Here is a 16065-nt window from a genome sequence, read left to right on the forward strand (position 1 = left end):
TTTTTTATCCCAGTGACTCCTTGTGTGCGTGCAATGCTCATTTGCAATGGTGAAATGCCTTATGTTAATAAGGTGTATTTCTACCCAGTGAATCCTGTATATGATATTATGATTAACTCTCATGGTCCAGATTATGATGGAAGAACAGTTATACTTGAGGATATGAACCTGCTTGCAGTTTAATCTTTATAGGAAACGTTTAGCTCATTAGTCAAAGGTTTCTGACTTATCTGGCAACCAAATTGATAACAGACATGATGGGAAACTTCCCTCTTGGAAATACAATTGATGAAAAGATAGATGTGGAATGTAAAAATAACTTGATATTAGCATGTATATTTCTTTTGCCTATTGCTATAGAGGATTTCTCACTTAATACACCATTTCCTGATGTAATGGTTTGTTTTTATTAACCCTTTCCACCCTTTAACTTAGGGTTTGAAAGACAAGTAAGCATTCTTTTTTATCTCCTGAATTCCTCCCTATTCAGTTGTTATTACCTAGACTATATTGGGGTCTCGAGCTTCATTTCTGATCTCTTTAAATCTCACAGAATCACCTCACAGGCACCTTTTGTGCTTTGGAGAACATCTGCAAGAGTGATGCTATATGGTGTTAACTCATTTGAAATACTTTATTTTCAATGTATCATTAGCTTTCTCATTGCCATTTACCTCATCTTCACCATTTACTAACATGTTCCTTGTTCTTAGTATGTGTACTATAAGGTGGACATGCAAAATCTCAATTTTTAAATATCAAAGCACAGTTATATCGAGTTTTAAATATTGTAGGGACAAAATATCGAAATCAAGAATATCTACAACCAGAATATCGAAGTTACGAAATATCGATGTTGCAAATATCGATGTTAGTAATATCGATAGTTAAATTATCGATGTTAATAATATTGATATTTATATGAGTGTTATGTATTTTAGTATGTATTTAATATGTATGTGTTCTATATTTTCTGTTAAGTATAGTACTCTTTTTGTAAATATATGTATACATTTTTGAGAAATTAGTACATTTTTTTAAAGTACATTTTGCGTTTTAGTACCGTAGCGGGTTGTGGGTTTATAGGAGAATAGGGTAGGAAGTAATTTAATTATACTAAATTAATTAATAATTTTTAGGAATTATTAATTTATTTTAATTACATTTTGGGGCCGATTCCGATTCGGTAAAATGGCCTCCGAATAGCCGTACGGAGCTTTTTTCCTGTACGAATCGTATGCAGAACCGTACCCGTACGTTCGATGTAGTACGATGTGTACCCAAAGCAGTTCTCCGTACGAATGGTACCGAAGACCGTACAACTCACTAATCCGTACAAATCCCATTCGGAACACGCAGTACGCGGTGTCCGTACGGATTGAAGCTGCATTTTCCGACCCAGCAAGTACGAATCGTATCGACAACAGTCCGTACGACTCTTTTTGTATGGGAGCTTAAAATGTCAGTAAAAGCAGATTTCGCCTCGAAATGCGTACGAAACGGACCCCCCGGGTATGGTGCGTACACCCCATGATTGCAGGGGTACGGTGCATCGGGGTACGGTGCGTACACCCCTGCATTTCAGGGGTACGGTGCGTATGTCCCTGTGCGTACACCCCATGATCGTAGGTGAACGGACCGTAGGGGTACGGTTCGTACACCCCAAGCTCGTAGGTGTACAGTGCGTACACCCCGTGCATACAGCCCTTAATTTTAGGGGTACGGTGCATATGTGATAGTGTTGCCCTCCGTACGAATTGCTTATACGCGATGTTTACCGTACGAATCGCGTACTCATTCCCCGGTCCGGATCATACTTGTCGGTCGTACGGCATGTTTACGATTCGTACGGAGAGGGCTCCGGATACGAATCATACTGGCGTTTTTTTTCCAGGATCGGAATCGATACCTATATGTATTAGTTATTTGTATTTGTAAATAATATTTTTAACTATATTTCTTTTAATTATATATTTTATTTACTTAATTTTACATTATTATTAAATCATTTTAAAAAACTATATTTTTAACTTCAATATTTTTGACAACTATACTTTTTTAAATATTTTTGTGCATACTTTTATGTAGATTGGACTTAGATATTTTTTACTTCTATATTTCTGTGTCGATATTTTTGTAGGTCGATTTTCTGTCCGTCGATATTCTGTCACACATTCGTATTATAATGCTTATATTTTAGTTAGGCTGTCATCCTTTTGAATATTTGTTTATGTCTCAAAGATTTCTTCCTTTTTAAGTTTCGAATAAATTACAAGGTGTCCATTTAGGTTTTCCAATAGTCAGAATTTTCTCGTTGAATGCTATTTTGATATTGTTTTACAGAAACATTATACCAGTCTGCTGTTGGAAGCACTTTTTGCACTTGCCTGAAATTGCATCTATACTCATCTCAGATTATTTTCCTTGGCCCCAGTCCGGTCTTCCTTGTCAGCTCTATAAGGCTTTCTGTTGACTTTATAATGTTAACATGGATACCATATCCAAATGATAACATTTTTGAGCAGCCGTTGTCTGTGCAGGTAACAGCGGTGGGGCTACATTTGGGGGGCTTGCAAGGGACAATGCTATGTAGCAATGAAGGTGACTAAAGGGTGGTAATTCAGGCGTCATTCAAGGTCGCTACAGAAGCTCCTATTATTGAGGGGCTTCCGTAGCGGCCTTCAGTGACCCCTGAATTACCACCCTTCAGTCACGTTCATTGCTACACTTTCCTAGCTTTGCCTTACAGAAGCTTTGTTTTTGCATATTATCATGATAATGTTTACAAAACATACAACTAGCAATAGTATTCTTAAGGAAGTGGTCTTGTTTAAGGAAGTAAGGCTACTGCCCTCGCGGAGATGCATCGCACACAGCAGGATGATTACATTGATTATTTCGAGACAGGACTGATGCTCAATACAGAAAATGCAATTACACCTCGGTTTACTGATGAATCTCATTCAGAAATCTAATCCCCTCCATTCAATTATGACCGTTATGTACAGTAACATAGCAATGACCATTATGTACAGTAACATAATGTACAGTAGATTTACATCTTAAAGCAAACATTTAAGAACGAAGTGACTGAGAAGGATTGTGCTTAACTCACTGTGAACCTTAAAAGAAAGGAAGATATGCAACACATCAGTGATATATTTTTAGTTTAAATGAGCCAAGAGGGTGATCCAATACACTACTAAAAGTAAATTACAAGTGAATATTATCGATCATCGTAACCAATTCTACATTATTCATACTTCCACCATGTTTATTTGTTCATTTTGTTTTCCAGTAGGTAATCCATTTGGTGTGATCTTTTCATATGAAACAGCTAGGAGTCAGGTAACTTAGATTAGCAGACAGAAGCCCTTCAGGAATCATGAATGTTTATCGTTAATGAATGCAGTGAAACAGCAGTCCAAACACTTGCAAGAGGAGGCAAAGGATCATGGGACAGTACTCAGGATAAAATTCGCCTGACATCAGAGTGGATTTAATGTATAAATATTATACCTCAAAGATTCTATCCGTGCTCCTTGTGAGAGATGACACGAATTTGAAATCAGCTAGAAATTACAGGTAATGCTGGATTTTTTTTAATTAATCTGTGGGTTTCACAAACATCACATAGTGGTGGCTCAGTATCTCCTGTGAGATAGTTTGCAGTCTCTCAAAAGCCTTTGCCTCGGGCCCAAATATAAATAGGGATTCTGTTCAGATATCAGACTGAGGACAACGGAAGCCCAAATTCACTCGGGCGACATGGCCGTGCTGGATAACTCATACAATGACTGAGTCCTTGACAGAGTCACAAGCACGTCGTTTTTCCCATTTTAATGTTGGGAATTGTAGTGTTGCGCTAGACTGGGCCTCTATGCAAAGCTGCTAGCGCAGGGGTGGAGGCGCGCAGCATACACCAGTCAGCCTCACGCCGTTACTTAGTCGGAAGTGACGTGCCCGAGCGCACGCCTTCCTTTTATTGATTCCCCGCAGGCCACGCCTGGCCTGCGGATGCGTGGATGCATGCGTGCATCGTCTAGAGTGCTAACAGCACTACATCCCTATCCAACTTTACAAATTTTTATATTGTCCTCGCAAATGTTCCAGAATTGGGTGATTAGTCTATCACGGTTTCAAACAAAAACACTGTACTTGCGTGTACCTTGTTGACGACTTCAGGGACTCAGCTGACAGGCATAGTCCTTTAGCTTCTGACTTGGGGGGGGGGGGTTGGGCCGTAAGTTGTTTCGCAGGGTTTGACTTCGACCAGGTTCCCGATGGTGTGGGGTGCTCCTGGTGGGGGTTTGCGTCGTTGGGGATCCACTCTCTGGCTCCGGCATGACTTCTTGTGTCCCTGCTGGCGAGTTATTTCCATCCTTATGCGTCAGGGCCCTGGGCGATGCTTCGGTGTTGTCCGGCCCTTCCGAGTTGTTGGTCAGCCCAGGGGGTACCACTTTGAACCACGAGGTGTTCCTCGACACTTCTTCCCCTTCCTTGCGCGCGGTCACCATAGTTCCTTTTGTGGCTGTCACAGTCCACGGTCCCGGTTCGTATGGCGTTTGGAACTTCCCTCCAGGACGTCTGTTCCGTATGACCACTTGGTCTCCCCTGCACAGCCGTCGTGGTGTTGCTCTTCGACGCTGACTTGCTCGCTGATTGTTCTGTCGCCTCCGTTCCTGGGTCTCATCCATATCATTCGGGGTTGGTATCATCCCCGGGGCATTGGGGAGGAGATCTCTGCGTTGTCCTTGGAACATGAGGGCCCACGGGCTTCTCTGGGTGGTGCAGTGAGGGGTCCCTCTATATTCCCGTAGGAAATCATGTAGTCTCTGTTCAGGATCTGCCTGCTCTACCATCGCTATCCGAAATGTCTTGTTTAGAGTTCGCATAAATCTTTCTGCCTCCCCGTTTGCTTGCGGCCATTGGGGTGTTATGCGCCGGTGTGTGATGCCTCTGGCCTTCAGGAAGGTTGCGAACTCTGCACCCTGGAACGGTGGTTCATTGTCGCTCTTTAACTCTTCCAGGTAGCCAAACATGGAGAACAGTTTTTCTAATGCTGGCCCCACGTGCGTGAAGGCGGTGGAGTCGATTCTTTCAACGAACGGGTATTTCGAGTATGAATCAATAGCCACCAGTGTGTGTCCATCCGGAAAACTCCCGAAGTCTACACTTATTTTGGTCCACGGTGTCGTGCATGCCTCCTCCGTGATGATCGGGCCGGCCTCTCCGGATCACCCGTCAGTTGACAGGATAGGCAGTTCTTCACGTAATCTTCGACCATAGTTTCCAGCTCGGGAAACCACACCTTCTCCCGCATGCGTGCCTTCATCTTCGTGGTACCTTGGTGGCCGCCGTGGGCGAGATGCGTAGCTCGATGTCTAAGGCGTTGTGGTACCACCAGTCATGTCCTTCTCAGCAATACGCCATCGTCGGTGGAACTGAGTTCGTGACGGACATGCCAGAATTTTGTGAGGGCCTCCTTGTCCGCTGCCGTCCACGTGTCGGGGGGGTGTAGGTAATTGGCCCAGGTTCCTTCCTGGATGGCTTGTAGCGATCTCATGTACGGGTTGTCATCAGCGGCCGCTTCTTTGATCTCGCTGCTAGTCATGCACAGGGGGCAGGATGTGAGTGCTACCCACCGGGCGTACTCTTCGCAGTCGTCATCGGTGAAGGTCGGCTCCTGAGGTAGTGGATGGCGTGATAGGTAGTCCGCCGGGTTCTTGGCTCCTGGCCGATACACCACCTCCATTCCATACGATTGCAGCTGGATCACCCATCTTTCAATGCGTGGTGGTGGATGTGGGGCTGTGCCCTTGAAGAGGTGTACTAGGAGTTGGTGATCTGTGACCATGACGAATGGGTGGCCCTGCAGGTAGAGGTGAAAATGGCTGCAGGCCCACTTGATCGCCAGGGCTTCCCGCTCGATTTGGGCATACCTGGTCTCGGTGGGGGTCAAGGCCTTGCTAGCGAAGGCTAGCGCTGTCCATTGTCCGGGCTCGTGCTCCTGGGTCAGGACTGCTCCCAAACCTACCGGACTGGCGTCGACGATGACCTCGGTGCGTTTACCAGGATCAAAGTAGGACAGTGTGGCGTTTCCTAGGAGGGCGTCCTTGATGCTCTGGAATGCTTCATTTTCTTTAGGGCCCCACTGCCAGACGGCGTCCGCTTTGGTGAGGGCTCGTAGGGGTTCGCTTTTTGTGGCTAGACCCGGTATGAATCGGCCACAGTAGGTGGCCATCCCAAGGAAGCTTCTCACCTCCGTCGGTGACTTGGGCGCTGGAGCGTCTTTGATGGACTTGGACTTTCTCGGGTCGACCTGAATTCCTTCCTGGTTAAATATGTAGCCAAAGAATTCAATAGATGACTGAAAGAACTGACACTTGTCTTTGTGGAGTGTCGCTCCATATGCACTTAGTCTCTTCAGGACATTCCGCAGATGTTTGTAATGGTCAGATGCGGTGGATGAGTGTATTAGGATGTCATCGCTGACGTTGATGACTCCTGGCAGCCCAGATAGGAGTTCTCTAATGGTGTTTTGGAACACCTCAGCTGCTGACGATATGCCGAAGTTGAGGCGTTTGTAGCGCCTGAGGCCGAGATGAGTGCTGAATGTGGTGATGAATCGGCTCTCCTCCGCAAGGGGTAGTTGATGGTATCCAGCATTGAGATCAATTTTGGAGAACCATTTTGATCCATTCACGTCGGCCACTATGTCGTCCATTGTGGGCGTCAGGTGTCTCTCTCTCCGGATGGCTGTGTTCGGTAATCGCATGTCGATGCACAAACGGATTTCGCCTGGCTGTTTAGGTTTTTCGACAATGACCATGGGTGAGACCCATGGGGTAGGTCCCGTTACTTTTTCAATGACCCCAAGATTCTCTAGTTTCTCAAGTTCTTTCTCCACCAGGGGTCGGAGGTGAAATGGTATCCGGCGGTGGCGCAAAGCGGTGGGGGAGATCGATTTGTCAATGTGGAATTTGATGGGATCACATTTGATGCACCCTAGTCCCTTGAACAGTTCAGGGAATCGCTCCAGCAATTCGTCCACTTGGTGAGCTCGGATCCGGTTGGCGAAGGCTATCAATTTCAGATCCTCTGCTGTGTGGCTACTCAGTAGGGTGTCAGCTTCCCGGTTGATGATGTGAATTGTTGCCGTTACTTCCTCTTCATCTGCTCGGATGGGTATCACGATCTTCCCCTTGAGAGGTAGGGGTGTGTCCGCGCCATAGGCGAAGATTCTCGTTTTGGACGGTAAGACCTCGGGGCGAGGACGCAGCTTGTTGAATTGTTGTAGTCCCATCACATTCACGGTGGCCCCTGTGTCGATGATCGCCTTCACTTCGCTTTGTCCCATTTGTACCATGCAGGTTGGTTGTGGTCGTCGCCGCTGCTTAAGTTCTCGGGCGAAAGAGACGACGTACGCCTCTTCGTCTTCCGATTCGGAATCATCATAGACCGTGGGCAGGTGCTTCTCTGACTTCTCCGGGACCGGGTCAGTTAGTGACAGTTGGCAGACTGCTTTAGTGGGTGTCCATGACTTCTTGGGGTTTCTGGTTTGGTTCTTCCTGCGGCAGACTGATCGAAGTGGTTTGGGATCCCACAGTTCCCACAGGTCTGTCCCTGAGCCGGGCAGTCCTTGGCCGCGTGTGGTTCATGGCCGCAGTATCCACAGCGGGCCTGAGGTGACTTCCTTCGATATCCTTTCTGTGCCTGACCACGTGTCCTAGGCCGCACAGCGTCCGCGCGTTCTATCTTGACGTTCTCCGTCTTGATCGGGGTTTTGTGTAGGGCCTGTTCCATGGCCGTCGCTCTGACGTCCGAGAGCTCGTGGGATCTAGCCAAGATAAGGATGTCTTCCAAGGAGATTCCGGGCTTGCGAAGGATTTGGCCTCTCAATGTCTTATCCCGGCATCCCTGGATCAACTGCCTCCTTATAGCCCTGGGCTGATCCTCGTCGGTGGAACTGGCCAGCTCCCTGACGTGCGTGTGGAATTGATCCATAGTCTCTCCGTCTCGTTGACGTGCCTGTCCCAACTTGAATACCTCGAAGTCCACATTCAACTGGGGATCAAAGTGTCCGTTGAGAGCGGCAACCGCGGCAGTGTAGCTAGTTGCCGCGCCCATGTTGGGGAGTGTTTGAAAAGTCTGAATATTTCATCCCCTGCGTAGTGGAGTAGTAAAGATCTTTTTACTGCGTCATCCGTCTCACGTGTGACCACAAAGTAGTTCTCTAGCCTTTCTAGCCAAATCTTCCAGCGAGGTGAGGCTGTGGACGGGTCAACTGCCTCGCTGAATGGCGGCAGAACCCCAGCTGCGGCGTGCTGGAAGGGGATATTAATGACAGGCGCTGCACCGGCTCCATCCCCCATGGTGGCGACTCCCAACTAAGGTGGAGATACCTTCAGATCTGGTCAGTCCCCTCGGGAATTAGCAGCAGCACGTGTACCTGTGCAAGGATCCGCACCGTCCGCTTCCCTCGTGCCTCGGCTTCCTCCTGCGTCACGTGCGCCGTGTCTGGTTAGGCGCGGGAAGGTCAGGACCGCTCCGGACGAACCTCCAGGACTTCCAGGCGGTGGCAGTAGTCCCTCCAGGCGTCGACACACTCCCTCGGGCCGCAGTAAACCCAAAAACGCGGTGCACGCGAGATGCGTGAGGATCAACAGGGCGTTCTCCCGCTCTCACGCGAAATGCGTGAGATTTGGCAGGGACACGCGAAATGCGTGAGATTCGGCAAGGCGTCGCAAACGCCGGACCGGGACGCCTCAGAAGCCAGCTGACGGCTCGCACCCTCACCGGAGGGCAGCCAGAGGAGGTGGGGTCGCGTCCCAGCAGGCAGGCAGAGAAGTGGCAGGGAGGAGTGCTCCAGCAGCGGTGGGCTTTCTGGGCATGAGCCGGTGCACACGCGGCCAGCGCCGCGGAAAAGGGAGCGGACAGCTCCGTAGGGTGCAGGTGCACGGGCGAGGGTTGGGCCCCCTCCGCTCGTCGCCAGTGTAGTGTTGCGCTAGGCTGGGCCTCTATGCAAAGCTGCTAGCGCAGGGGTGGAGGCGCGCAGCATACACCAGTCAGCCTCACGCCGTTACTTAGTCGGAAGTGACGTGCCCGAGCGCACGCCTTCCTTTTATTGATTCCCCGCAGGCCACGCCTGGCCTGCGGATGCGTGGATGCATGCGTGCATCGTCTAGAGTGCTAACAGCACTACAGGAATCACTATATAATCATTTTAAAGGAGGATAAAAGTCACAAACTGTGTGCTTGAAGGGCACGCGCTGGCTTGGGCTGGTGCAATCTGCCTACTGCTTAGGGCCAGTACTTTAGAATGAAGACAGAGGCTGGATTTGCTTCCCAAAGATAGGCTGCAGAATACGAAAACAATAACTATTAGCAAAAGGTACGCATGCTAAATGCCATGTACGAAACTTGCTATTATGGTATTTTGGTGTTAATTTAGATATTCGGCTCCTCATTATGACTTGTGTTATTCTACCCGCGGCGTGATCTTATGGTGAAGTAAAGCATTTCACACTTACGCTAGTTGTATGGCCCAGAATGATCGGGTCTGAAATCTCTGGGCCCGATAACCCTGGGCCCAGAGACACTCAAGCTCAGGCAGGCTGTAAGGCCTGGGGCTGTTACAAGCAGCATTGCACAGCCCTGCCTGTTGCCTACATCATTGCTGAGGAGAGCAATAACTGCTCCCTACAGCGGGCACAAGCATGTCCTTCACTCCCACCCCCTATTCTACGCCCCCACTAACAGCACAGACGACTTCTATCTGCTCAGAACGGGCAGGAAATGTGAATGCAAATAATGCTTCAAAAAGTCCAAGGTAAATCTGTGTTTGGAGCAGAGAAAAACTTGTAATGGTCACATTTTGCAGTGGAGATACCAGTGGCGGCTAGCGCTAACAAAATATGGAGGGTGTGATGGCACAAGACTCCTCATAAAACTTGTTGGCGGCGGCTCCCGTCCTGTGCAGCACTTCTCTGCCGAAGATCCTTGTGTTCACGAGCAGGAAAGGGAAGGACATTGTTTCTGCTCGTGGAAAGCGAACAGAACCAATCCTGGAGCTGCTCTCTTGCTTCTTTCAGCTTGAGAGCAGCTCCAGATTTGGTTGGATCAGGCTAACCCAGCGCTCATTTTGAGGCTGGGGACCTGTGGCAGTAATCCCCAGGCTGTTTCACAGCCTTTAGATTGCTGGGTACACAATGCGCATGTCGGATAGGATGGCTGTAGACAGCTGGCCAATCTGACATGCGCATTGGACGGGGCATCAGTCTTCCTACAATCACAGGATTGAGCCCCGCCCCACCCACACGTTGCACAGCGCGAGCCAGTGGCAAAAAAATATGGAATTGACTTGTCATTTTATTTACTTGTGCTTGCCTGCTGTGCTTGCAGCAGGTGTGGCAATGCTTCCCTAGCGTTTAGGAGAAGCTGACCATGGGAGATCCCGGACAGTAAACTTAATTCTCGCCCTCTGTTATCTCCACTGTAGTCTGGCCAACTTCTAACGAGGGCCTAGATAGGTGCTATGAAGGGAGTCAATTCCACCAAGACTGATTCCATCATTGATTTAAATTAATTATTGCCATCTAATACGTTGCAGGTTTTCAATGTTTCTTCATACATTGCATGTATCAATTAGAGCATAATATTTATATTTGCAATAATGTTCATTCATATAATCTGCATTAAAACTGAACTTTAATATTTTATACAGACTTTAAAATAGATATAGGGTGCTATTCACGAACTGCATTTTGTAATACGTTTTGTAATGCTACAATATACTACAAAATGCTATTCACAAATGAACATGCAGAGTTTATACCACCGCCTTTCCTGTACCTATAAGTACAGAGATCTCTACCTGACTGCGGAGTCAGGTATGTTTTTTGAAAGAAATATTTTTATTGTGTGTTTTTAAGTCACTATATCAATGAATCCTTTCATGATATTTTTAACAAATGTATTAAACTGAAATCTCTATGTTACTCTAGTGCCTTATTATCCATTATTTATTATTTAATTTTGTCTTGTTTTTTTAACTTTGCCAGCACTTGTGGGTTGCCTGGGTTGTTTATTTGTCATATATTGACTGCGGAGTCTCTACACATGTAAGTGTGCATTTTAGTAGTAAATGTGGGAGTGGCTGGAAAGTGAGAAATACAAAAAAAGGGAAGGGGATTTTGGAGGCATTAGAATAAGTTTACAGAGGGTCGGGGGAGTGATTTAGGAAGGGATATCAAGTCACCCACAAAAAAGTAAGCCTATAGCTATTAATAAACTGCACTTCTATAATTACTACAGACAAAAAGGGACCCGAAATCTTAGTAAAGTACTTCAGCTCAGAGCTGTAGTAAGTCTAGTACCACATATGGCCAACTGCTGGTATTGCAACCCCTTCCCATAGCAAATAATAAAGTTAGGGAAAATAAAACCTGATAGAAAATAATGTGAACTTAAATTATTTGAAATAGTTAAAAATATAAATAAATATGTTAAAATATTTAATAAAAATGGTACATATTTCTAATTTAAGTATAACATACTTAAATATCCTTAATGCATTTAAAAATATTTTAAAAATACGGGCATATTTACAAGCCCATATCGCCACTAGAACATATGTTTTTGGGACGTTGTGGTGGCGAGCTGAGCTTTGACTTATTTACAAGGCAGTGCTACACCACTTAATGTGGCTTAATGCTGCCTTATGAATAAGACATCCTTTCACGCTATACTTAGTGTGAAAGGGGTGGCAGTGGGGGTTCCGCCGCAACACCCATTGATTTAGATGTTGCCCCATATTTACAAGAAGGGCGTTAATATGGGGTAGTACCAAAATTAGAAATAGGGCGCAACGACGAGAAACGCTTTATTTCTCCTCGCTTTTCCTATTTTTAATGTGTACTGCATTGTGCAGTACACATAAAAACAGCAAAACGCTATGCATGATTGTTCATGTGCAGAAGGTGTTGAAGTTGCAACTTCTATGTGTGCTGCACAAAGCAGCACACATCGAAGTTACAAGTTGCCATTTAAGATTGTTTATTTACAGAAAGGGACACCTTCTTGCACAAAAACAATCATTCCCCCACAACGAAGGCACCCTTGCACTATTGTGCAAGAGTGCCCGTGTTGGTGCAAGCTAGCTAAATGTAGCACCAGCAAAGGGTAAAATGCAGGGCTGCACCATATTGTTGTAAATTTGGTGGAGCCCTGCACTTCAGAAGTGGCAGAGAGCGGAGTTAAGCCAAGAAGCCTAACACCACGCTCTGTTACTTCTTTGTAAAGATGCCCCTAAATTTGATTACATAATACTTTTAATGAATACTATATGTCACTTTTTCTTATACTTTACCATAGGAAGACTCCACAGCCTGGCCTGAGATCTCCACATGGTAAAGTATGGGGAACAAGTTTATTAAACTAAAAAACAAAAACAAAATTATAGTAAAAATTAATGTAAATTCATTTTACACATTTATTTTAAATATAAAACTACATTAAAAAAATGCTAAGAAAAAGGACATTAATTTTGATTTAACTCTTTAATGAATGTAAATATAGTACCGAATTAAATTAAAATAATTTTTCTGAGGTTTGAAGTAAAAAATACATTCTCATCTAAAGTACAAAATGTAGTCTTTTTATCATACATTAATAATTATTGAAAGTGGTGCATAGAATGCATTAAAAGTAAATTATTGTATTTTAATCAAACATATTTTGACATTAATTTAAATGAAAAAAGTTATTAACCTATTTTATATTTAACTTAAAAATATGTACGATAAAAAAATATATTTTAACATTAAATCATACTTAATTACATTTTTAACTGTTTTAAATTTTGTAATTTATTTTAATGTTATTTCCTATGGGGTTTTATCTTAAGTTCCTACCTCCATTATTTTCTATGTGAAGGTGTTGCACTATCTTTGGTTTCCCATGTGTGGTGCTGGACTTTCTACTGTTTTTCTAATAGTAATTTACACATGTAAGTTAGTCTGCGGGCCCCCCTCGGCTCCTTTTTCAGGGGTTGGAGACATGTAAGTTACAATTTTTGAGTAACTATACACTTGGATTTTTTTTTATAGCCAATGCTAGTAATTTCACATAAAAGTGTGAGAGTAAATTATATATGAAGAATTATTCACAATGCAACTGCCATTGTGAATAGCCCTTATAGTTTAGATTTCTTGTGCACGTCCATCTTTTGTTGAAAGGTATAACAGAACCCACTAATATATAAATGTATCCCTGGTAATCTCTGACAGGATTGATTGGTATCCAGTATACATTATGTTCAGGTAAATTGTGGGAGATGAGTGGCATCATAGTCTGTCTGTCTTCTCAGCTCAAGTTGGTCAGATAAGGCTCTTGTCAGAGAGTCTCAAGATATCTAACCGAGCTGTAATTACAGGTTGACCAATAACGATGTATGAGCCACTTAAACTTGGAGACTTGGTTTGTCATCACCACCTGTGCATGCAGCAATATTGGCATTAAATGGACACGCGTCTTTAAGATCACTGTCTGTTCTTTGTAGGAATTCATGCTTCATTTACCTACTCAGCAGTCTTCTAATTATTGCAAAGATGCTAGCAAAGGGAGAATGAGTAGAATTAATCTTTTCATGCTGGGACATGTCACACCATAATGTGGCTCAGAGACATAATAGCAGGAAAGATATTGAATGGAAAGATTATTGTAACTCCACTCCTTCTTGTTAACTTGTTAACAGTTTGCCCATGTGTCTATCTTTTGCAGGGTGACTCCAACAAAATGCAAGGGGACAAAACACTAGCATCTAATGAATTTTCATACATGTAACTGCCCATAGTAGTTAATTTTAAACACTTTGATGCAAGCCAGTGATTTGAAAATATGATGTTGCAATTTGTCAGTAAAGACTGATTAATAACAGACTCAAAAAATGCAACTGCATTTTGAATATAAACTTGTGGTCATGTCTTTAATGTAGAATGCAATTATGTCATGGAATGCTGATACATCATTTCTGCGTGGCATTCCGTGGCAGCCAGTTATCTCTAAGCCACTGCTGTATGGTGTTACATGGCTGTAGTGAATACAGTCTTTGGGCCTTATTACTACCTTGGTGGTCTCCGGTGGGACCGTCTTCATGGTGATCCTGCCTGCCAGATGAGTGTAATCCACGGTGAGCAGGGCGGTGCTGCGGTGGACTCACAGCGGCAGCTGTGCTAGGCTCATAGGAGAGCCTTACCAGCATATCGCCACTGTGACAATGCCTGCAGCACGTTACTGCACAGTGTGGAATGCACCATTTCATGCATGCCCCACCGTGCAGGAACGAGGGTGCAATTCCAGAGGGGCACACAATGTGTCCCCCTGCATGTAGCATAGGCTCAGAATCAGCCTGTTAGGGCCCTTTAACTGCATGTCTACCACCCTTTTCATGGCAGGGTCCCGGCCATGAAAACTGCGGTGGATATGCAGGTCGGAATATGCCAGTCAGTGCCGGCATATTCAGGCCATCGTCAGGCTGCGGTCTTGTGGCGGTCCCAGCGCCACACTCGTACTAGGACGTACGGATTTTGGTGGTTGGACTCCCACCATGAGTACGGCAGTCCCAGGACCACCGTACTCATAATAAGGCCCTTTATATCTCCGGCGTTTCCAGTGGACTCATTCCATAAAGCGTTGGTGATTACTGAAAGAGCGGTGCTCACAACATGAAGAGGAGTTTGGACTGCCACACTGGTGCAGAGTTAAGGACACTATGGGGCACATTAGGATTGTGGGCTGACTTAGTCCGCCCGCCATCCCGACGCAAAACGGGACAGCCCGCCATAAGGGCGGGAGTCCCATGGGGGTCATTAGTATGCGCCCACCAAACTGGCGGGCGCATCCCGCATATTTAGCATTGCGGCAGGCGGTGTTAAAAACACCGCCCGCCGCAATGCTAAAAATGCACATCATGCATTTCAATGCACAACCTGACAGGCACCGCGTGGTGCCTGCCACGTTGTATTTTGAAATGCAGGGGGGTACCATACCCCCCCATGTGCATCCCCCACCCCCCAGAATCCCTGGGGGTCCGCAACGGGCCCGCAAGTGATTTCCGCCTGCCTTTCCGTGGCGGAAAGGCATTTCCCCGCCATTATGCTAATATGGATGGCGGTTTCTGGGAGACACCGCCACCATGTTAGCAGCTTTTCCGTCCGGTCGACTGTCCGACCGGGCGGAAAACTGGCGGACAGTCTTTCTGTCCGCCGGGCTCCCCCCGCCATGGTAATGTGGCGGGGGGAGATTACAGTGCGGGCGGAGGTTTTCTGCGGGCGGATCGCCACCGCCATACGGGCGGTGACGATCCGCCCGCAATCATAATGGGGCCCTATGTGTGTGCCATTGGTCTAATGAGTCCTACGCACAGCACATTCTTCAATGGGCCCAGCACGTGATGTTACTTTCAGTGCAACAGTGATTTTCATCTTGTGCTTGCGCTCACTTTGTATGAAAGTCATGATCGTCAGAAGTGTCACAATGTTTTAAAAAAAGAAGTATTTACTCATACTTTTATGAACTTTATTGAGCTTACCTGAATGGAGTCACTCAGAGCTGGTTATGCCGACTCACTTCCTCTGTGAGAGTAAACACAGAAGAGGGACAACATCAAAGGTCATAGAGAGCAGACTGGTGTAATTTGTTCTATTTCAGCAATAGTAAACTCTTTGGAAGGATTATTATACTGCCAACTAATTTTGGGAGCAGATTAGTACTTTTGTGCAGATTACTTTGAGCAATTTGCCTGCTTTGGGAGTACCAGTAACTTTGTGCAAATTGATTTCAGCAATTGCATGCTTTGGTGTACTTTTTCAGGTTTTTATCATCGATTTGCAAACTTTACAGTGCATTTTGTGTAAGTTGTTTTCAGTGATGTGCATGTCTTTCTCTGTATAATATTGAAAAATTGGGTGTCACTGAGTGACAGCATACACAGGTGCAAAGAGCTATATTCACAGCAACTTGGTGTCCCCCTTAATCATGCTAAATGTATCTCTATTCAGCACC

General features: G+C 45.5%; 1 protein-coding gene across 4 annotated transcripts in view; it reads right to left on the bottom strand.

The window, feature by feature from the left end:
- Positions 1-16065, bottom strand: part of KCNB2 (potassium voltage-gated channel subfamily B member 2) — a 1207953-nt gene that overhangs the window by 882916 nt on the left and 308972 nt on the right. For 3 of the 4 annotated variants that reach the window (XM_078687150.1, XM_078687152.1, XM_078687149.1), the window contains one exon: positions 15593-15635. The exons of the other annotated variant lie outside the window; for it this stretch is intronic. The gene's annotated coding sequence lies outside the window, so the exon portion shown is untranslated. The remainder of the gene's footprint in view (positions 1-15592; positions 15636-16065) is intronic. 4 annotated transcript variants of the gene reach the window in all.

This window comes from Lissotriton helveticus, chromosome 4_1 (genome assembly GCF_964261635.1).
Source record: "Lissotriton helveticus chromosome 4_1, aLisHel1.1, whole genome shotgun sequence".
Taxonomy (NCBI): Eukaryota; Metazoa; Chordata; class Amphibia; order Caudata; family Salamandridae; genus Lissotriton; species Lissotriton helveticus.